The following is a 23376-nucleotide window of genomic DNA, read 5'->3' on the forward strand; positions in this document are numbered from 1 at the left end:
GCTTAATGTGTACATGCCATCAGGACTAGAAAGCAAAGGAAACCTCTTTGTACAGTAAAGTTGAATATGATGAAAGCTTGTTAGTAAGTGGAGTTGAATATGATGAAGGCTTGTTATCATACTGGCACGCCCATCCTCGCGCCCCGACAGCCGACGGCCGCGTACCACACCGCTCCCTCCTCTGCGCCACCGATCTATAACACCAGTCCTTATGTATCCTATGGCGCTTCATCGCTCCCCTACATGTAGCAGTACAATGATGGTGTCTCTCTCTTTATGTCGATGCCGGCCCTACTACCAATGCCACCACCTCGCAAGCTCCCATGACTACACCAGCCTCTACTTCGACTCCGAGCTGGGACGAAGCTGCTTTTCTACAGACCATGAACAACTTTGCTGCACAAGGGAACTCAGGTACAGATTGGATTTTCGATTCTGGTGCTTCTCGTCATATGTCTGCATCGAGTAATTTGCTCTCTTCTTGCACACCTTCGTATTTCCCCTCTATTACTCTCGGTGATGGGTCTTCTATTCCTATTTACTATGTCGGTCAGGCTCAAATCCAATCCTCAATTAAGTCTTTGCTTCTTCGTGATGTTTTTGTAGCTCCGGCCCTTATTAAAAATTTGATTTCTGTTCGCCAAATCATCACTGATAATCTTGTTTCTGTTGAGTTTGATCCCTTTGGTTTGTCTGTGAAAGACTACCAGACCAAGACCGAGATCGCTCGATTCAATAGCTCCGGCGATTTATATTCTCTTCATGGTGTTTCGGCCGCTGCTCCTCCGACATCTATGGTGGCCTCTATTGATCTATGGCACCAACGTCTCGGCCATCCCAATAAAAAAGTGTTATCCACACTTCTTAGTGAATTTTCAATACCTCGTAATAGAGACTCTCATAATTCTTCTATGTGTCAGTCATATCAATTGAGCAAACATGTTCGTCTTTCCTTTAGTTCCTCTCAATCTTCCATTACTTTTCCTTTTGAATTACTTCATTGTAATCTCTGGACATCACCAATAGAAAATGTATCTGGTTTTAAGTATTATCTTGTGATTCTTGATGATTTTACTCATTATGTTTGGACTTTTCCTTAGCAACAAATCTGACATTCATAATATATTTCATAACTTTTAGCGCTATGTCTTGATCCATTTTTTCCTCCCTATAAGATTCATACAATGTGATAATGGTAGTGAATTTGACAACTTTAAAAATTGAAATTTCTTTGTACAATATGAAATTCTCGTGCGTTTCTCCTGTCCTTATACCTCCCCTCAAAATGGCAAAGCCGAGCGTTCTCTCCGTACTCTTAATGACATCATTCGCACTCTGCTTGTTCAATCTTCTACGACTTCGATGTTCTGGGCAGAGGCACTCCACACGGCTACATATTTACTCAATATTCGTCCATCTAAAGTTAACCCACAAACTACTCCTTACTTCTCTTTATTTCTCTCTCATCCAAATTACTCCGACGTTCGCGTCTTCAGTTGTCTTTGTTTCCCAAACTCCTGCTCCACTTCTCCTAACAAACTTTCCCCGCGCTCTATGCCGTGTGTCCATCTAGATTTTTCTGACGAGCACAAGGGTTATCTTGTCTAGATCTTGTTAGTGGTCGTGTTCATGTGTCTCGTTATGTGACATTTGCTGAAAACATTTTTCCCTTTTCCGAGCATCAATAATTAGATCCCAACTCATCCACGCCGTCCACTAGTCCCTCTCGTCGCAATCATCTTCCCTTCTTTCACCCGCCGACCTATCCAGCGAAACCAGTTTGGTTGCGCCAGTTGCTGTCGGAGCTGCCCCGTCCTATTGAGCAAGCCACCATTGTTTACTGTAATAATATTTCAGCTGTCTACATGTCAGGGAATCCGGTTCAACACCGTCGCACCAAGCATATTGAGATCGACATTCATTTTGTTCGAGAGAAGGTGGCTCTCGGTCAAGTTCGCGCTCTCGGTCAAGATCGACCGCAACCACTTGTATCAGCGGTTGTACGAGGTGCAACCGCCTCCATGAAGTCATCCTGAGCAATTTTCATCCGCGTACAAAAATACGCGAATAAAAATAATGACCCCCTTGGATCAGCATGTAGGCGTCGATGTGATGATCAACTCTCTGTCGGTAGTAAATTTCCACGATGAAAAAATCACATATGGTACACAAGATATGGCCGTCCAAAACCTGGACGTTTTACTGTCTTATTCATAATTCATCAATAAACTCCAAACTGATCAATCACGTACAAATCCCTTGGCTGTTATATAGCCAGACTCACGCACGCTTGGCCTAAGGCCCACAACACCTATACTAGTACAACTTGTTTCTCACGTTGATAGTTCACGTGAGTACAACTTGGGATTAACAAAAAGTTAAACTAGACCACCTAATAATAGGGAATCTAAACTGACTCGTGACTAGCAAACTAAGTCAAATATTTGGTGGTATATCTCCGGTGCGTATCTGTCGAGGTGGCGTTCTGAACTTTGGCTTCACTTTGACAGGTGCATAATCTTTCTTGATCTCCTTTGTCTTACCAAAGCGTACATGCATTACTTGGCAAGGTTGTTTTCTTTTAAATAAATCAAGAGGATATTGTTCCTTCGTACTGGATCCCAACCTTCCATGGATTCTTGATTCCAAACAATCAGGACGTGCTACACCAGTACATCTTTTGCCACGCAAAATAACTTTGTGTTGTTGTGTAACTTCAGATATATGTTTTGTAAGAGACATTGAATATTTTGGCGCAATACTAATCCCAGGCCCACATAACTCACGTATTAGTCCATCTCTATCTCTGTGTAGTCGTTGTGGCCGTCTAATTTGCTTAACAGATTCCTCTAACGTAGCACTATCATTTGAAAACATGTGTCGTGATTTCATGTCCGTATCACATGTGCGGTTGGGAGGAGACAAAGAGAAAAGAGGGGGACCACGTATGTGATTGGTCAAGTCCATATCCAGACTCCAACAAAGCCCTCCGACGTTTGTCTTTGAGATATCGGAATCTGTACGTCCGGACTGCTAAGCGGACATATACAGGTCCTGTTGAATGACAAAAATGATTCAAACACTGTGATCCAAATATATAGTGGAGATTTGAGAATTCACCTTGAAGATGCCCTTAAAGACCTCATCAGCGCTTGTGGCGCCAACTAGCGCCGCAACGTGTGTGCGCCGGCCGAATAAAACTAGAAGCGCTCGCTCAACCGTCCAACTATTCTCTCGCTTTCCCTTAAAAAAATGTTGATTTGCCTTTTCTCTGTTGTTACTCTCCCTTCAAAAAATAAAACCGACTACAAGTTTTTAAAATTTAAAAAATGTTCACAGCCATACAAAATGCTTGTGGATTTGGAAAAAAAATCACAATTCAAAAAGTATTTTGCATATTTGAAAAAAAATCACAGATTTGTAAAAAATACCATGATTTTCTAAAGTTCATGGATTTGAAAAAATAATAAAAAATCAAATTTTATTAAATCTTTGTGAATTTAAAGAAAATCACGAATGTGAGAATGTTCATGGCTTTTAAAAATTGTTCACGATTTTATTTTGTGATTATCAAAAATCTCATTAATTTTAAAAAATAAAAAGAAAAGAGAAAAATGAAAAAGAAAAACTAGCAGAAAACACCAAGAAGAAAACCGAGTCGAAAGCTTCACAAAACCGGTTGGAAGAACCACGAACGCGGCCGCTAGATGGGTCGTCCTACTCACCACGAACGTCCTGAAATGGGGTGTACACTGTAACCAGCGCTGAATAAGAATCGGGGCTAGCTTGCCCATTACAGACATGGATATCGGCATGTATAAGAGGCCCATACCTGATCAGTTCTATGTATAAAAAAAAGGAAAAATAATTGCCCACGGATGCAAATCCAAAGGCAAATGAAAAGGTGATTGAAATTTTACAATTTACAAAGTTTCAGTCACAAGAAATACAATTATTTTGAAACAGCAAATCTGCTAGTTGATTTTCATTTAAAAAAACGCCAGCAGTTTTACAAAGTTAATAACCAGAATTAAAAATCGAAAGAAAAATACATCAGCCTGCCGAAGCAGAGGCTACCCGGAGCCACCAGCAGGCTAACATCTAAAAGCATCAGTCAGCCAACCTTCAGGGCCTCACTCACTCGCCAGTTCTCAAACAGACAAAATAGATAACAGTATCAATTACAGCACAATACTCAAGCATTCAGACACAAATAATGTATGCTTTCTTATCAGTGTACCGGTAGATCCTGCACCGGTCGTTCACCCCGTGACTCGTGATAGCTGTGGCCCATGAATCGGTATTTCATTCCCCGCAATCGATGTTTCAGATGTATATTATGTGGCGCGTTTCGTATTGATTTTTTTTTCGAGAAAGCTTTCGATCTATTCGTCTTTAATTATGGCAGTACAACGAACACCAGAAATAATAAAAATTACATCCAAATCCGTAGACCACCTAGCCACGACTACAAGCACTGAAGCGAGCCGAAGGCGCGCCGTCGTCATCGCCCCTTCCTCACCGAAGTCGGGCACAACTTGTTGTAGTAGACAGTCAGGAAATCACCGTGCTAAGGCCACGTAGGACCAGCGCATCAAAACAACATCTGTCCCCGATGAAGAATAACGTAGATCGAAAGGATCCAACCCAAAGACATACGAACATAGACGAACAATAACCAGATCCGAGCAAATCCACCGAGGATAGATCCGCCGGAGACACACCTCCACACGCCCACCAACGATGCTGAACGCATCGTCAGAACTGGGGCTAGGCGGGGAGACCTTTATTTCATCTTCAGGAAGCTGTCGCCGTCTCGTTTTTCTGAACAGGACACACACCCTAACAAAACTAGAAGGAACAACGAAACCCTCCCGCCAGCCCTTGTCAGGATCCACCGCACCCCCATGGCCCTAAGCCACTGGAGACGAGACGGACCTACTGCGACGCCGGCGAGAGGCACAAATCCTAGATTTGTTTTGGTGGAGAGAGGAGGTGGCTGGGGTGCGTTGGCCTATTCTACTCGTTGTCCTAGTCCTACCCCCACCATGTCCACTTTGGGAATGAGGATAGTTGCAGTATGATTGATGTTAGCTGGCATGTTACCTGTAGCAAAAAATAACTTGACACCAATGATAACTTCCTCTTTTATCGTCCCCTGGTTTTTTTGATAAGACCTGTCTATAAACCCATCAGTACCTGAAGCTTTCAAAGGGTCAATCTGGAACAGGGCATTGGATTTTTTTGTCAAGATTTCTTTACAAAGGGCTTCATTAATATCACCAGAGACCTTTTTTCTCAAACAAGTTAACAGTGTCACTTGGATTGAAATTAGGATCCTGTGAGAAGAGGTCCTGAAAGAATAGAGTGGCCATCCTTTCCAGCTCGGTATGAGAGGAGACCCAACTTCCATCAGCCTTTTGAAGTTTAATGATTTTCTTCTTGTTTGCAGGCCAAACAACTTCCCGATGGAAGAACTTCATGTTCCGATACCCCTCTTTCAGCCAACTAACTCCGAATCGTTGCAACTATAGCATTTCCTTCTTATATAAGAGTTCATTTGATTTGTCTGAAATCTGCCTCAACTCCTTATTGTCCGCCCCATGCAACAATAGATTGTTTAGTTCAGGCGGGACTGCTTTAAGTTCACGGAGAATGTTGCCAAACTTGCGGCTGCTCCAAGATTGTAAAGACTGCATCACGCTTCCTAAGCAGACCTGGATAGCACCTGGGTCACTCTTGTCGCCCGCTGCTGCCCAGGCCTGTTCAATGATTTCGGCCAGATCAGATGTTCTTTCCCAAAATAGCTCGTATTGCATACATCTCTTCTTATTTTGGTCTAATTATTCTGCTTTGGGACCGACAAGCAACACATAATGGTCTGATCAAGAGGAAACTATGTGCTCAACTGATGCATCTTGAAACATATCCCTCCAGTTATTGTTCGCCACCACGCGATCGTGTCTGACCTTGACATCCCTTCTCCCTCCCCTTTTATTGTCATAAGTGAATGGTACTCTGAATCCTAGGTCGGTCAACTCACACCTATCCAAGGCATCTCTAAATGCCCCCATTTGCCATTCAGCACAACGGTTCAACGAGCAATGTTCGAACTGCCACGATGCTTCATTGAAATCTCCCATCATTGTCCAAGGGAGGGCAGATTTAGCTTTGAGTTGACGGAGAATATACCACATGAGGTGTCTATTTTCTACCTTCGGCTCCCCATATACACAGGTTAAACTCCATGAAGCGGTACCCAGGCAGAGCCAATAAGTGCATCGATGTATCGTTCATTAAGATCTTGTATTTCGACATGCATCTTCTCATCCCAGAAGAGGGTCAACCCTCCACTGAAACCTTCACTACTGACTCCAGCAAAACCTCTCAGGCCAAGCAGGGCCGGCCCTGTGTTTTGGGAGGCCCTAGGCGAACTCGACGAGATGGGCCCCCATGTCGTAAGATCATATATATGTATGTGTCCGTGTGATACATAAATATATATATATAGGACAATAATAAGAGTAATATTTCAACCACACATCTTTAGTTTGAAATTTGACTATTATAATTATTGAACAATGCCATATTACGACAGAAATACTCAAAAGATAGCACAACAAAACTAAAATGACATGATTACCTCAAAAAAGAAACAAATTCGACTCACTCCATCGACAACAATAATACTCCATTGATGCAAAGTCATTAATGGCACTATCAAGATCAACATCAGATGAGTTATCATCCGAAAAAGCATCTTAGGCAACGTAGCATGCTGTGTCCTAAAATTATAAAATTAAAGAGTATACAAAGAATTAGAAATTTATAGATCGGATGAGCGAAACCCTAGATATGGACATAGAATGACTAAAGATTAGGATGGTTGAATGTATACTATGTAGAAGAGTATACATAAAAAATTTGAAACTTCAGATAGATAGTTGAATACCTAGTAAAGAAACTACTGAAATTGAGGGATCGATGAATGGATCAGGAGTCGTGGATACGTACTATCCTGACGCTCACATACGTATAACGTATTAACCTATTGCCGGATGGCCGGGTTGCCGGCACGGCCGCACAGCGCAACAACAGTCTGCCGGACTGCCGCGCGCAGCAGCGACAACGAGCGGCCAAGGTGCTTAGCGGCGGAGCGACGGGCCGACGATACGACGAAAGACGAACCGACGATTGAAGGCACAAGCCAGATCTTCCGATTGATTTGTTTCACATGTATACGCGTGCGCTGTGCGGCCGTCGTGGCTGATGCTTCGCTAATCTCTATCTAGCTACCTTTTTTTTTTACTTTCTACCTAGCTACCTGACGGGCCAAACACATCTCATTTATTTTTTCACACAATTTTTTTCTTATCTATTTTTTTACTTATACTCTATATGTATACACATCATGGGCCCCCCTTCGGCCTGGGCCCTGGGCCGCCGCCCCTCTGCCCATGCCCCAGGGCCGGCCCTGAGGCCAAGCCGGCTACACAAGCGTATGACCGTCTCCTTGTTTTGTCTGGTTTCGCACAAAAATATGAACCGAGGGCGATGTATTTGATTTGAGTGATACAAGGTCACAGATCGTCGTGGAACCCTCGATTCCCATGGAGTTCCATGTCAAACAAACCATTCCTTCTGGCATCCCGGTCTATGCACTAGTGGCAGGAGATTGGTACTAGGATTTTTGACAGGGCTACTAGGATTGAACTGTGTCCCTGTTGGATCGAGAGTGCTACTCCGACCCCCTCCCAAAACCGTTCCTTCTGCAAATCTGCACCATCTGTTTGGGATTCCGGTCTCCCACTCACAAAAGGTTTTTGCGAAGGAATTCCCAATCTCCCAGACATGGCGAGCGATGCCGCCGAGGCGGCCGGGGTCGCACAGGCAGATGGAGCCGCAACATGTCCGCCCTGTGGGTGGATTCCATGAGCGGCATTGGCGTCGTCCTCACCGATGGAGGACGTGCATGGTGACGGCGGTTGTGCGTCGCCTCCTTTTCTGCCAGACCCTAGCGGGAGCTGGACTCATCTGTAATGGTGAATAAAATCAACTTAAGGGTTCAATGACAATGTCCGAGACTTTGAGGCACACGCACAAAAAAATCATGGGTGACATCGACAAGGTCAAGTTGACTTTGTCAGAAAAGCGGCGCCTTGGCTGCTCGTTCCGGCAGCTATGTTTGAAGGACGACGATAACTGCTACACGTGTGGGCGTTAAGGGGTCTGCCCACATATTTTATGTGGTGTCTAAGAGGACCAGTCCACACGCCTATGTGTGGGCAAAACAATTAGCGTCCACACGTCTCTTTTTTTCCTTGTGGTCCCTCTCACATGTCTACGTGTGGGCAAAATGCATAACGCCCACACGATCTCTCTCAACCACCTACCTCACGGCCCCGCACGCCCTGCATGACAGTCACCATGCGTCCCCGTAGTTGCCATGGTCCAAACCCTCTCCAATGTCCGTTTAACTGCAGTTGCCATGTCGCTGAACTACAGTTGCCATGTCGGACAACTATAGTTGCCATGGTTGCTCAACTGCAGTTGCCATCTCAGATCAAGTGGCAGATGTCATTTTGGACAACTGCAGCTGTTGCCATGTATGGTCTGGTTTACTATAGTTGCCATGATTTAAAAACTTTAGAGGTTGTCATCTACTAACTCTAAGCAGTTGCTGTATAATGCTACAAAGAGACATGGCAAAACAACATGTTCAGGTAAAAGAAAGAGTTGTCATCTCCTTACAAGCACACTAGGGCAGTTGTCGTGTACCCTGCAAAACACATGACAACTGACATGTTCGGGTAAAAAAAAGAGAGACTTGCCACCTGCTTACAAGTACACTAGGGCAGTTGCCATGTACATTGCAAAACGCATGGCAACTGACAGCTTGGGCGTGGGAGAGGAGACGGGAGTGCGGGCGAGATGGCAAATGCCCACACACCAGCCCTTGTGCGTGAGTGAAAATTGGCGTATGGGCGAACTGCTAAGAGCAACTCCAAAGGGCAGACCCATTTCGTCCGCCTGCGTCCGTTTGGGTCGGCGCGGACAAAAGTGGTGGCCCAACGCGCCGACCCAAACCCAAATCACGTCCGCGTCGCGTCCGCGCCGACGCATTTGCGGCCCAAATGCGTCGGCGCGGACGCCGAACGGACGCTTCACGCGCCTTCCCGTTGTTCGCTGCGTCCTCGCATGGCGGCCGTCCAACTACCCGCTGCCCACGCGGTCAGCTTAATTTATGACGACGGGCCCACGCGTCAGCGACGGCGCTCGTCCTTTTTTAAGCCGACCGTGCGGCGGGGCCGTCCTCATCCAAACTCGCCGTCCACATCTGCCATCTTTGCTCCCTCGTCACCGGCAAACCCTAGCCACCACAACCACAGCGAGATGGGCCTCTTCTCCGGCGCCAGCGGTAGCAAGGCCAAGGGCAAGTCCCCTGCCACCCCTTTCCCCTTAGAGTTCCTCCCGCTTTCGCCGGCGCCGGCGCCTCGCTGGCAGAGGCAGCGCGTGAGCATGCCAGTGCACCAGGCGGAGTGACACTGGAAGCACCGCCAGCCTCTGCCGTATCCCGACGTGACGCTGTCGCACGACTGGCATCTGGATCCAGATAGGATCCCAGTGACGGCGGCGCCGCGGTCGGCTCGTGCTCACGCGGAGGAGGTGCGGCACCGGCGGACGCTGCTGACGCCGGAGCAGCGCTGCGAGGCCGCCTATGCAACCGACTCACCCAACTGGGCGAGGTGGTTCGCCTTCGAGCATGAGGAGGCGAGGCGACGGAGCGTGCGTGAGGTCGACCGGAGGTAGCCGCCACCGGCGCTCGTCGTCCGCGAGGAGGACCAGGCGGCGGAAGACGCCTACCAGGCGACACTTGCGGCCATCTTCCGGGAGAGCGAGGAGGACGAGCGGCGCAGGACGGAGGCGGCAGAGGCGGAAGAGGAGGCTCGGTACGAGGCGGCAGAGGCGGAAGAGGAGGCTCGGTACGAGGCGGCAATGGCGCAGGCCCTTGCCCTCTCCGCGGCGGGTGACAACGTGGTGCCGCCGGTGGCCCCGCCGTCCCCCATCAAGCCGGAGCCGGAGCCCGAGCTGTCCCCCATCGAGCGCTACTCCTGGACGGGAGTAGTGCGCGAGTGGGTACGTGCGCCGCCGGTCTGGATGGGAGCGACACGGGCGCAGGAGCAGGCGTACCTCGAGCACTGGCGCAGGCCGCGGCCTGGCGCGCCTCCTCCTCGGCCTCGCGCTGCACCTCCTCGAGGTACTCGCCGTCGCGGCGCTCCTCGACTACCCTGATCTTGCGCCAACCCCCGCGCCGGCACTGCCTGCGCCAGCACAACCCGACATGACGACGCTCTGGAACATGGCGTTCGCCTGGGCCGGGCCGGCGCCGACGCTCATCGACCTCACGGACCCCCGAGGACGACGACGAGGACGCCTAGGGTAGCGCGCCGCCTCGTAGTTTAGTTTGTTTTTATTTTTTGTAAATGCAAATGTGGACGCGTGGACTCTCGCCGGGCTGGCTTTAATGTTTAATTAATGTTGTTTCTCTTTTTAAATATGCATGCATTCATTTTTTTGCGCCGTCAAAAATGGGTTCATGCCAGCGTTGGGCGGACGCGCCGACCCAAACGCGGAAGCGGACATCCGTGTTCGTCTGGCCGACCCAAACGGACAAAAAGCGGACGAAATCGTCGTCCGTTTGGGTCGGCCCGTTGAAGTTGCTCTAAACACCCACACACCGGCCCCTCCATGTGGTGAAACGGACGTGTGAATGGCCGGGTGAATGCCCACACACCAGGTCAGTCCTACGTGACACCACAAACATGTCAAGATTCGTGTACCCACAAACGGACGCGGATCCATGCGTGTGGGCGAGATGCAAACGCTCACACATGTGAGCGTCAGTGTTTCCGATGTTTGAAATGCTTCATAGTACTTTTATGAACCTTATAATCGGTCCTTTCTGATAAAACCAACACGAAACAACAGACGATACCTTCACTAGTTGGAAAACTAATCCTGGAAGTCAAGGGCTTATCCGAAATTAGCTCGAGGAATGGAAGCACGTCGCCATTATTTATCTCCAAAGTTACTGTCTATGCTGGTCGCTGTCAGGACCTGAGGTCAGGTCGGAGCCAACTGCTCCAATCCGTCCCGTCCATAATAACTGTTCCGCAACTCCGCCGGCGAGTCCGGTCCGAGGTTACGGAGCGAGGGCGAGCGTCGTAGACGAAGTAGTCGAAGTAGTCGAACACGCGAAAGTAAATGACACAGAGAAATATGGAGGAGACCAGCTTTATTAATCAATCATCAGGGATTACAATGATAGCTCCTCGTTGTTTTATATAGGGACTCCAGGGTCAAGGGATAATTACCCACTTAACGTAAAGTGGGGGAAACAGGAGGGGCTACCCCGTGCGATACGCACGAGGCTGCCGCCACCCGTCGGTGACCCCGGTTTCCCAACACTCCCCCTTGGGTAATTATCTGTATATCCATGCCTCAAAACTCCGAAAAATCCAGTGGAAAAAAATATGGAGAAAGAGCACATAGTATACATTGTTGTATTGCACGAATTGCCTCGTCAAAAACCTCGTGTGAGAAACATCAGGAAAACTCACTCAAGGGAAAAAGAGTACAATCCACTCAACCATCGAGTTGAGTACTCGATCATCAGGATTGAGATTTTAGCGACGAGTTTGTGAAGTTTCTCCCCCTGAACTTTGCATCTCTCTAAGTCTCATCATACCGATTCCACGCACAGACCTCTCTAAGGTTGATGCCGGTAATAATTTAGTGAACATATCAGCAAGGTTGTCACAGGACTTAGTATGCAAAACTCTCACCTCATTCAACTGTTGCAGCTCATGTGCATAGAGGAACTTGGGACTAATATGCTTTGTAAGATTACTCTTCACATAACCCATCTGGACTTGTGCAACACAAGCAACATTATCTTCATAGATAATGGTAGGGGTTTGTACGGTGTTCAACCCACATGTCTGCTGAATGTGGCCGATCATCCGCCGAAGCGATACACACTCTTTTGACACTTCGAATAGTGCCATGATTTCCGAGTGGTTCGTGGAAGTCGACACAAGTGTTTGCTTGGACGATTTCCAGGAAAACGCAGTTCCACCACAAAGGAAAACATATCCAGTCTGCGATTTGCAATCATGCGGGTCCGATAGGTAACCAGCATCGGCATAGCCTATAATAGATAGGTCTTGATTTCTTTTATAAAACATGCCAAGATCTTTGGTCCCTTGCAGGTAACGGAAGACGTCCTTGACACCTTTCCAATGCCTCTTGGTAGGTTCAGAACTGTACCTCGCAAGCAAACTGACGGCGAACGCAATCTCTCGTCGTGTAGAGTTTGCGAGATACATGAGTGCTCCAACTGCACTCAGGTAAGAAACCTCTGGTCCCAGAGTTTCCTCCCCCTCTTCCTTTGGCCTGAACGGGTCCTTGTCTGGCTGTAAAGATCTTCCGACCATCGGGGTCTTAGAAGGATATGCCTTATCAAATCCAAATCTCTCCAACACCTTCTGGGTGTAGGCCGACTGGTGCACTAGAATCCCATCAGGGGAATGTTCAAGTTGCAGACCTAGACAGAACTTGGTTTTACCCAAATCCTTCATCTCGAATTCCGACATCAGGTAGGAACTCGCTTCCTCAATATCCTCAGGCGTACCGATTATGTTTAAATCATCCACGTACACCGAGATTATACAGAATCCATCTTGTGATCGTCGTATAAAAACACATGGGCATTCTTTATTGCTCGTGTAGCCCTTCTCATGAAGGAAATCACTTAAGCGATTGTACCACATTCTACCAGACTGTATGAGTCTGTACAGTGCCTTTTGAAGTTGAACACTGTATAGACCCCTGTTTGCTCTATCATGGTTCGGAACAGGGATACCCTCTGGAACCTTCATGTATATGTTCGAATCCAAGTTACCATACAGGTAAGCAGTGACAACATCCATTAGTTTCATTTTCAAGCCCATGTTTACTGCCATCGAGATCAAGTATCTAAAGGTAACTCCATCCATGACCGGGAATAAGTCTCCTCAAAATCGACACCTGGCCGTTGAGTGAACCCTTGAGCGACGAGCCTTGCTTTGTACCGTACTACCTTATTATTTTCATCTCTCTTTCGAACAAAAACCCACCTATGGCCAACAGGGCGAATGTGGGGAGGAGTTCGACAAACTGGTCCGAACACCTTCCTTTTGTTGAGAGATAATAATTCGGCAGTAATTCCTGCTGCCAATCTTTCCAATCCGGCCTTTTCTTGCAATCAGCGAGCGTGTTAGGCTCAGGGTCAAGATCTATGATTGAGGCAGTTTTCGTAGCAAAGTTAATGTCGACAACCACCGTTGCTCGGTTCAGGGACTCCCCCGTATAAATATAATTTATGGCCATTTTGTCATGGAGCGCATCCGGCGCTAACACTTGCTCTACCAAATTTCCCATTATGGGAGCAAAGTCCTTTAGATTTCCCGCGCCGATGTGTGCGCTCACATCTCCACTGGGTGTTTCCCCTATGGGAAAGTTTAAGTCCGGAATTTCGTGCACTGAATTTTCCGTACTTGTGCCAGGTCTCGACTGGCTCCCCGTTTCACTTTGGGGTACTTTGGCGACAGGCTGTAATAAATCTCTCTTATCCTTTTTCGTCGGGCGTCCCCGAGTACTTGGGATTTGAGAAGCCGGATCTCTCGTCCTTTTAGGCCTTTGGACGGGAGCGGGTATACCATCATTTTTCTTCGGTATTTCAACCCTTTCCGGTGCATTGCGTGCGTGCACATGCGATTTTGTCACAGTCTTTAAGTCACTAAAGTGGTCAGGCAGTTGATTTGCTAATGACTGCAAATCTATTATCTTTTGGACTTCTCTCTCAGTCTCAGCAGTGCGCGGGTCATGAGCGTGGATCCCCGTGGCTTGCCACGTGATTTCTCGACTTTTAGCATCAAGGGGTTGATTCTCTCCCCCTAAAGTCGGGAAAAGATCCTCGTCAAAAATGCAATCAGCAAAACGGGCCGTGTGAGAGTTACCTATCATGGGGTCCAGATACCCGATTATGGACACAATCTCATAACCAACGTATATCCCCGACTTACGGAGCGGGCCCATCGCCGATCGCTGAGGGGGTGGTATTGGTACATATACCTGGCAACCGAACATGCGAAGGTGGGAAATTTTCGGTGCCGACCCTTGCGCAAGCTGAATAGGAGAGTGGATGTTGTAGGCCAACGGTCTAAAGCTGATGAGATTGGCCGCGTGTAACACTGTGTGGCCCCAACATGTAGTTGGTAAATTACAACCCTGAAGGAGTGGTCGGGCAATGAATTTAATTCTTTTAATTAATGCCTCGGCAAGTCCATTTTGTGTATGAACATGCGGTACCGAGTGCTCAACTTTGATTCCCATTGCCATGCAATAATCATCGAACGCCTTTGAAGTAAATTCTCCGGTGTTGTCCATTCGAATAGACTTTATACGATAATCCGGGAAATTATTCCTCATTTGTATGATCCGTGAGATCAATTTTGCAAATGCATGGTTCCGTGTTGACAGCAGGCAAACATTGGACCATTTAGAGGAAGCATCAATGAGCACCATGAAGTACCGAAACGGCCCCGTGAGGGGCTGAATTGGACCGCATATGTCCCCCTTGGATACGTTCCAAAAACGCGGGGATTTCATCCCTCACCTTGAGGGGCGATGGCCTAATGACTAACTTCCCCTTAGCGCATGCGGAGCACACGAAATCATCGGGATTCGGGAAGTTCTTCACGTTAACATTATGGCCATGCGAGTTATTAATTATATTTCTCATCATCCTAAGTCCGGGGTGGCCTAACCTATCATGCCAGAGGCAGAAGAGTTCAGAGCTTCTAAAAACGGTCTTGAGGGTAGTGTACACTGTTGGGTTTCGTAGTAATTTCAAAAAATTTCCTACGCACACGCAAGATCATGTGATGCATAGCAACGAGGGGGAGAGTGTTGTCTACGTACCCAGCGCAGACCGACTGCGGAAGCGATGACACGACGTAGAGGAAGTAGTCGTACGTCTTCACGATCCAACCGATCAAGCACCGAAACTACGGCACCTCCGAGTTCGAGCACACGTTCAGCTCGATGACGATCTCCGGACTCCGATCCAGCAAAGTGTCGGGGAAGAGTTTCGTCAGCACGATGGCGTGGTGACGATCTTGATGTACTACAGTAGCAGGGCTTCGCCTAAACTCCGCTACAGTATTATCGAGGAATATGGTGGCAGGGGGCACCGCACACGGCTAAGGAATAGATCACGTGGATCAACTTGTGTGTTCTAGGGTGCCTCTACCTCAGTATATAAAGGAGCCAAGGGGGGAGGGGGGCGCCGGCCAGGGAGAGGGTGCAAGAGGAGTCCTACTCCTTCCGGGAGTAGGACTCCCCCCCCCCAATCCTATTCCAACTAGGATTCCCAAGGGGGAAAGGGGGAGAAGGGTGGCCGGCCACCTCTCCTAGTCCTAATAGGACTAGGGGAGGGGGGAGGTGCGCAGCCCCCTTGGGCTGCCCCTTTCTCCTTTCCACTAAGGCCCATGAAGGCCCATATGGCTCCCGGGGGGTTCCGGTAACCTCCCGGTAACCCGGTAAAATCCCGATTTCACCCGGAACACTTCCGATGTCCAAACATAGGCTTCCAATATATCAATCTTTACGTCTCGACCATTTCGAGACTCCTCGTCATGTCCGTGATCACATCCGGGACTCCGAACAACCTTCGGTACATCAAAATGCATAAACTCATAATGTAACTGTCATCGTAACCTTAAGCGTGCGGACCCTACGGGTTCGAGAACAATGTAGACATGACCGAGACATGTCTCCGGTCAATAACCAATAGCGGGACCTGGATGCCCATATTGGCTCCTACATATTCTACGAAGATCTTTATCGGTCAGACCGCATAACAACATACGTTGTTCCCTTTGTCATCGGTATGTTACTTGCCCGAGATTCGATCGTCGGTATCCAATACCTAGTTCAATCTCGTTACCGGCAAGTCTCTTTACTCGTTCCATAATACATCATCTCACAACTAACATATTAGTTGTAATGCTTGCAAGGCTTATGTGATGTGTATTACCGAGAGGGCCCAGAGATACCTCTCCGACAATCGGAGTGACAAATCCTAATCTCGAAATACGCCAACCCAACATCTACCTTTGGAGACACCTGTAATGCTCCTTTATAATCACCCAGTTACGTTGTGACATTTGGTAGCACCCAAAGTGTTCCTCCGGCAAACGGGAGTTGCATAATCTCATAGTCATAGGAACATGTATAAGTCATGAAGAAAGCAATAGCAACATACTAAACGATCGGGTGCTAAGCTAATGGAATGGGTCATGTCAATCAGATCATTCAACTAATGATGTGACCTCGTTAATCAAACAACAACTCATTGTTCATGGTTAGGAAAGATAACCATCTTTGATTAACGAGCTAGTCAAGTAGAGGCATACTAGTGACACTTTGTTTGTCTATGTATTCACACATGTATTATGTTTCCGGTTAATACAATTCTAGCATGAATAATAAACATTTATCATGATTATAAGGAAATAAATAATAACTTTATTATTGCCTCTAGGGCATATTTCCTTCAGTCTCCCACTTGCACTAGAGTCAATAATCTAGATTACACTGTAATGAATCTAACACCCATGGAGCTTTGGTGCTGATCATGTTTTGCTCGTGGAAGAGGCTTAGTCAACGGGTCTGCAACATTCAGATCCGTATGTATCTTGCAAATCTCTATGTCTCCCACCTGGACTAGATCCCGGATGGAGTTGAAGCGTATCTTGATGTGTTTGGTCCTTTTGTGAAATCTGGATTCCTTTGCCAAGGCAATTGCACCAGTATTGTCACAAAAGATTTTAATTGGACCCGATGCATTAGGTATGACACCTAGATCGGATATGAACTCCTTCATCCAGACTCCTTCGTTCGCTGCTTCCGAAGCAGCTATGTACTCCGCTTCACATGTAGATCCCGCTACGACGCTTTGTTTAGAACTGCACCAACTGACAGCTCCACCGTTTAATGTAAACACGTATCCGGTTTGCGATTTAGAATCGTCCGGATCAGTGTCAAAGCTTGCATCAACGTAACTTTTTACGGTGAGCTCTTTGTCACCTCCATATACGAGAAACATATCCTTAGTCCTTTTCAGGTATTTCAGGATGTTCTTGACCGCTGTCCAGTGATCCACTCCTGGATTACTTTGGTACCTCCCTGCTAAACTTATAGCAAGGCACACATCAGGTCTGGTACACAGCATTGCATACATGATAGATCCTATGGCTGATACATAGGGAACATCTTTCATGTTCTCTCTACCTTCTGCAGTGGTCGGGCATTGAGTCTTACTCAACTTCACACCTTGTAACACAGGCAAGAACCCTTTCTTTGCTTGATCCATTTTGAACTTCTTCAAAATTTTGTCAAGGTATGTGCTTTGTGAAAGTCCAATTAAGCGTCTTGATCTATCTCTATAGATCTTAATGCCTAATATGTAAGCAGTTTCACCGAGGTCTTTCATTAAAAAACTTTTATTCAAGTATCCCTTTATGCTATCCAGAAATTCTATATCATTTCCAATCAGCAATATGTCATCCACATATAATATCAGAAATGCTACAGAGCTCCCACTCACTTTCTTGTAAATACAGGCTTCTCCAAAAGTCTGTATAAAACCAAATGCTTTGATCACACTATCAAAACGTTTATTCCAACTCCGAGAGGCTTGCACCAGTCCATAAATGGATCGCTGGAGCTTGCACACTTTGTTAGCTCCCTTTGGATCGACAAAACCTTCCGGTTGCATCATATACAACTCTTCTTCCAGAAATCCATTCAGGAATGCAGTTTTGACATCCATCTGCCAAATTTCATAATCATAAAATGCGGTAATCGCTAACATGATTCGGACGGACTTAAGCATCGCTACGGGTGAGAAGGTCTCATCGTAGTCAATCCCTTGAACTTGCCGAAAACCTTTTGCGACAAGTCGAGCTTTGTAGACAGTAACATTACCATCAGCGTCAGTCTTCTTCTTAAAAATCCATTTATTTTCAATTGCTTGCCGATCATCGGGCAAGTCAACCAAAGTCCATACTTTGTTCTCATACATGGATCCCATCTCAGATTTCATGGCTTCAAGCCACTTTGCGGAATCTGGGCTCACCATCGCTTCTTCATAGTTCGTAGGTTCATCATGATCTAGTAGCATGACTTGCAGAACAGGATTACCGTACCACTCTGGTGCGGATCTTACTCTGGTTGATCTACGAGGTTCAGTAGTATCTTGATCTGAAGTTTCATGATCATTATCATTGGCTTCCTCACTAACTGGTGTAGGTGTCACTGAAACAGTTTTCTGTGATGTACTACTTTCCAGTAAGGGAGCAGGTACAGTTACCTCATCAATTTCTACTTTCCTCCCACTCACTTCTTTCGAGAGAAACTTCTTCTCTAGAAAGGATCCATTCTTGGCAACGAATGTTTTGCCTTCGGATCTGTGATAGAAGGTGTACCCAACAGTTTCCTTTGGGTATCCTATGAAGACACATTTCTCCGATTTGGGTTCGAGTTTATCAGGTTGAAGCTTTTTCACATAAGCATCGCAGCCCCAAACTTTAAGAAACGACAACTTTGGTTTCTTGCCAAACCACAGTTCATAAGGCGTCGTCTCAACGGATTTTGATGGTGCCCTATTTAACGTGAATGCGGCCGTCTCTAGAGCATAACCCCAAAACGATAGCGGTAAATCAGTAAGAGACATCATAGATCGCACCATATCCAGTAAAGTACGATTACGACGTTCGGACACACCATTACGCTGTGGTGTTCCGGGTGGCGTGAGTTGCGAAACTATTCCACAGTTTTTCAAATGTACACCAAACTCGTAACTCAAATATTCTCCTCCACGATCAGATCGTAGAAACTTTATTTTCTTGTTACGATGATTTTCAACTTCACTCTGAAATTCTTTGAACTTTTCAAATGTTTCAGACTTATGTTTCATTAAGTAGATATACCCATATCTGCTTAAATCATCTGTGAAGGTGAGAAAATAACGATATCCGCCACGAGCCTCAATATTCATCGGACCACATACATCGGTATGTATGATTTCCAATAAATCTGTTGCTCTCTCCATAGTACCGGAGAACGGTGTTTTAGTCATCTTGCCCATGAGGCACGGTTCGCAAGTACCAAGTGATTCATAATCAAGTGGTTCCAAAAGTCCATCAGTATGGAGTTTCTTCATGCGCTTTATACCGATATGACCTAAACGACAGTGCCACAAATAAGTTGCACTTTCATTATCAACTCTGCATCTTTTGGCTTCAACATTATGAATATGTGTATTACTACTATCGAGATTCAATAAGAATAGACCACTCTTCAAGGGTGCATGACCATAAAAGATATTACTCATATAAATAGAACAACCATTATTCTCTGATTTAAATGAATAACCGTCTCGCATTAAACAAGATCCAAATATAATGTTCATGCTCAACGCTGGCACCAAATAACAATTATTTAGGTCTAATATTAATCCCGAAGGTAGATGTAGAGGTAGCGTGCCGACCGCGATCACATCAACTTTGGAACCGTTTCCCACGCGCATCGTCACCTCGTCCTTTGCCAGTGCCCGCTTATTCCGTAGTCCCTGTTTCGAGTTGCAAATATTAGCAACAGAACCAGTATCAAATACCCAGGTGCTACTGCGAGCTCTAGTAAGGTACACATCAATAACATGTATATCGCATATACCTTTGTTCACCTTGCCATCCTTCTTATCCGCCAAATACTTGGGGCAGTTCCGCTTCCAGTGACCAGTCTGCTTGCAGTAGAAACACTCAGTTTCAGGCTTAGGTCCAGACTTGGGTTTCTTCTCCTAAGCAGCAACTTGCTTGCCGTTCTTCTTGAAGTTCCCCTTCTTCTTCCATTTGCCCTTTTTCTTGAAACTAGTGGTTTTGTTAACCATCAGCACTTGATGCTCCTTTTTGATTTCTACCTCCGCAGCTTTCAGCATTGCGAAGAGCTCAGGAATAGTCTTGTTCATCCCTTGCATATTATAGTTCATCACGAAGCTTTTGTAGCTTGGTGGCAGTGATTGGAGAATTCTGTCAATGACGCAATCATCCAGAAGATTAACTCCCAATTGAATCAAGTGATTATTATACCCAGACATTTTGAGTATATGCTCACTGACAGAACTGTTCTCCTCCATCTTGCAGCTATAGAACTTATTGGAGACTTCATATCTCTCAATTCGGGCATTTGCTTGAAATATTAACTTCAACTCCTGGAACATCTCATATGCTCCATGACGTTCAAAACGTCGTTGAAGTCCCGATTCTAAGCCGTAAAGCATGGCACACTGAACTATTGAGTAGTCATCAGCTTTGCTCTGCCAGACGTTCATAACATCTGGTGTTGCTCCAGCAGCAGGCCTGGCACCCAGCGGTGCTTCCAGGACGTAATTCTTCTGTGCAGCAATGAGGATAATCCTCAAGTCACGGACCCAGTCCGTGTAATTGCTACCATCATCTTTCAACTTTGCTTTCTCAAGGAACGCATTAAAATTCAACGGAACAACAGCACGAGCCATCTATCTACAATCAACATAAACAAGCAAGATACTATCAGGTACTAAGTTCATGATAAATTTAAGTTCAATTAATCATATTGCTTAAGAACTCCCACTTAGATAGACATCCCTCTAATCTTCTAAGTGATCACGTGATCCAAATCAACTAAACCATAACCGATCATCACGTGAGATGGAGTAGTTTTCAATGGTGAACATCGTTTATGTTGATCATATCTACTATATGATTCACGCTCGACCTTTCGGTCTCCGTGTTCCGAGGCCATATCTGCATATGCTAGGCTCGTCAAGTTTAACCTGAGTATTCTGCGTGTGCAAAACTGGCTTGCACCCGTTGTAGATGGACGTAGAGCTTATCACACCCGATCATCACGTGGTGTCTGGGCACGACGAACTTTGGCAACGGTGCATACTCAGGGAGAACACTTCTTGATAATTTAGTGAGAGATCATCTTATAATGCTACCGTCAATCAAAGCAAGATAAGATGCATAAAAAGATAAACATCACATGCAATCAATATAAGTGATATGATATGGCCATCATCATCTTGTGCTTGTGATCTCCATCTCCGAAGCACCGTCATGATCACCATCGTCACCGGCGCGACACCTTGATCTCCATCGTAGCATCGTTGTCGTCTCGCCAATCTTATGCTTCCACGACTATCACTACTGTTTAGTAATAAAGTAAAGCATTACATCGCGATTGCATTGCATACAATAAAGCGACAACCATATGGCTCCTGCCAGTTGCCGATAACTCGGTTACAAAACATGATCATCTCATACAATAAAATTCAGCATCATGCCTTGACCATATCACATCACAACATGCCCTGCAAAAACAAGTTAGACGTCCTCTACATTGTTGTTGCATGTTTTACGTGGCTGCTACGGGCTTAAGTAAGAACCAATCTCACCTACGCATCAAAACCACAACGATAGTTTGTCAAATAGACTCCATTTTAACCTTCGCAAGGACCGGGCGTAGCCATACTTGGTTCAACTAAAGTTGGAGAGACAGTCGCCCGCAAGCCATCTATGTGCAAAGCACGTCGAGGGAACCGGTCTCGCGCAAGCGTACGTGTAAGGTTGGTCCGGGTCATCTCGTCCAACAATACCGCCGAACCAAAGTATGACATGCTGGTAGGCAGTATGACTTGTATCGTCCACAACTCACTTGTGTTCTACTCGTGCATATAACATCAACATAAATAACCTAGGCTCGGATGCCACTGTTGGGTTTCGTAGTAATTTCAAAAAATTTCCTACGCACACGCAAGATCATGTGATGCATAGCAACGGGGGGGAGAGTGTTGTCTACGTACCCAACGCAGACCGACTGCGGAAGCGATGACACGACGTAGAGGAAGTAGTCGTACGTCTTCACGATCCAACCGATCAAGCACCGAAACTACGGCACCTCCGAGTTCGAGCACACGTTCAGCTCGATGACGATCTCCGGACTCCGGTCCAGCAAAGTGTCGGGGAAGAGTTTCGTCAGCACGACGGCGTGGTGACGATCTTGATGTACTACAGTAGCAGGGCTTCGCCTAAACTCCGCTACAGTATTATCGAGGAATATGGTGGCAGGAGGCACCGCACACGGCTAAGGAATAGATCACGTGGATCAACTTGTGTGTTCTAGGGTGCCTCTACCTCAGTATATAAAGGAGCCAAGGGGGGAGGGGGGCGCCGGCCAGGGAGAGGGCGCAGGAGGAGTCCTACTCCTTCCGGGAGTAGGACTCCCCCCCCCCCAATCCTATTCCAACTAGGATTCCCAAGGGGAAAAGGGGGAGAAGGGTGGCCGGCCACCTCTCCTAGTCCTAATAGGACTAGGGGAGGGGGGAGGTGCGCAGCCCCCTTGGGCTGCCCCTTTCTCCTTTCCACTAAGGCCCATGAAGGCCCATATGGCTCCCGGGGGGTTCCGGTAACCTCCCGGTAACCCGGTAAAATCCCGATTTCACCCGGAACACTTCCGATGTCCAAACATAGGCTTCCAATATATCAATCTTTACGTCTCGACCATTTCGAGACTCCTCGTCATGTCCGTGATCACATCCGGGACTCCGAACAACCTTCGGTACATCAAAATGCATAAACTCATAATGTAACTGTCATCGTAACCTTAAGCGTGCGGACCCTACGGGTTCGAGAACAATGTAGACATGACCGAGACATGTCTCCGGTCAATAACCAATAGCGGGACCTGGATGCCCATATTGGCTCCTACATATTCTACGAAGATCTTTATCGGTCAGACCGCATAACAACATACGTTGTTCCCTTTGTCATCGGTATGTTACTTGCCCGAGATTCGATCGTCGGTATCTCAATACCTAGTTCAATCTCGTTACCGGCAAGTCTCTTTACTCGTTCCGTAATACATCATCTCACAACTAACTCATTAGTTGCAATGCTTGCAAGGCTTATGTGATGTGTATTACCGAGAGGGCCCAGAGATACCTCTCCGACAATCGGAGTGACAAATCCTAATCTCGAAATACGCCAACCAACATCTACCTTTGGAGACACCTGTAATGCTCCTTTATAGTCACCCAGTTACGTTGTGACGTTTGGTAGCACACAAAGTGTTCCTCCGGCAAACGGGAGTTGCATAATCTCATAGTTATAGGAACATGTATAAGTCATGAAGAAAGCAATAGCAACATACTAAACGATCGGGTGCTAA

This window comes from Triticum urartu, chromosome 3A (genome assembly GCF_056163025.1).
Source record: "Triticum urartu cultivar PI428250 chromosome 3A, HENAU_Tu73, whole genome shotgun sequence".
In the NCBI taxonomy this organism is placed as follows: Eukaryota; Viridiplantae; Streptophyta; class Magnoliopsida; order Poales; family Poaceae; genus Triticum; species Triticum urartu.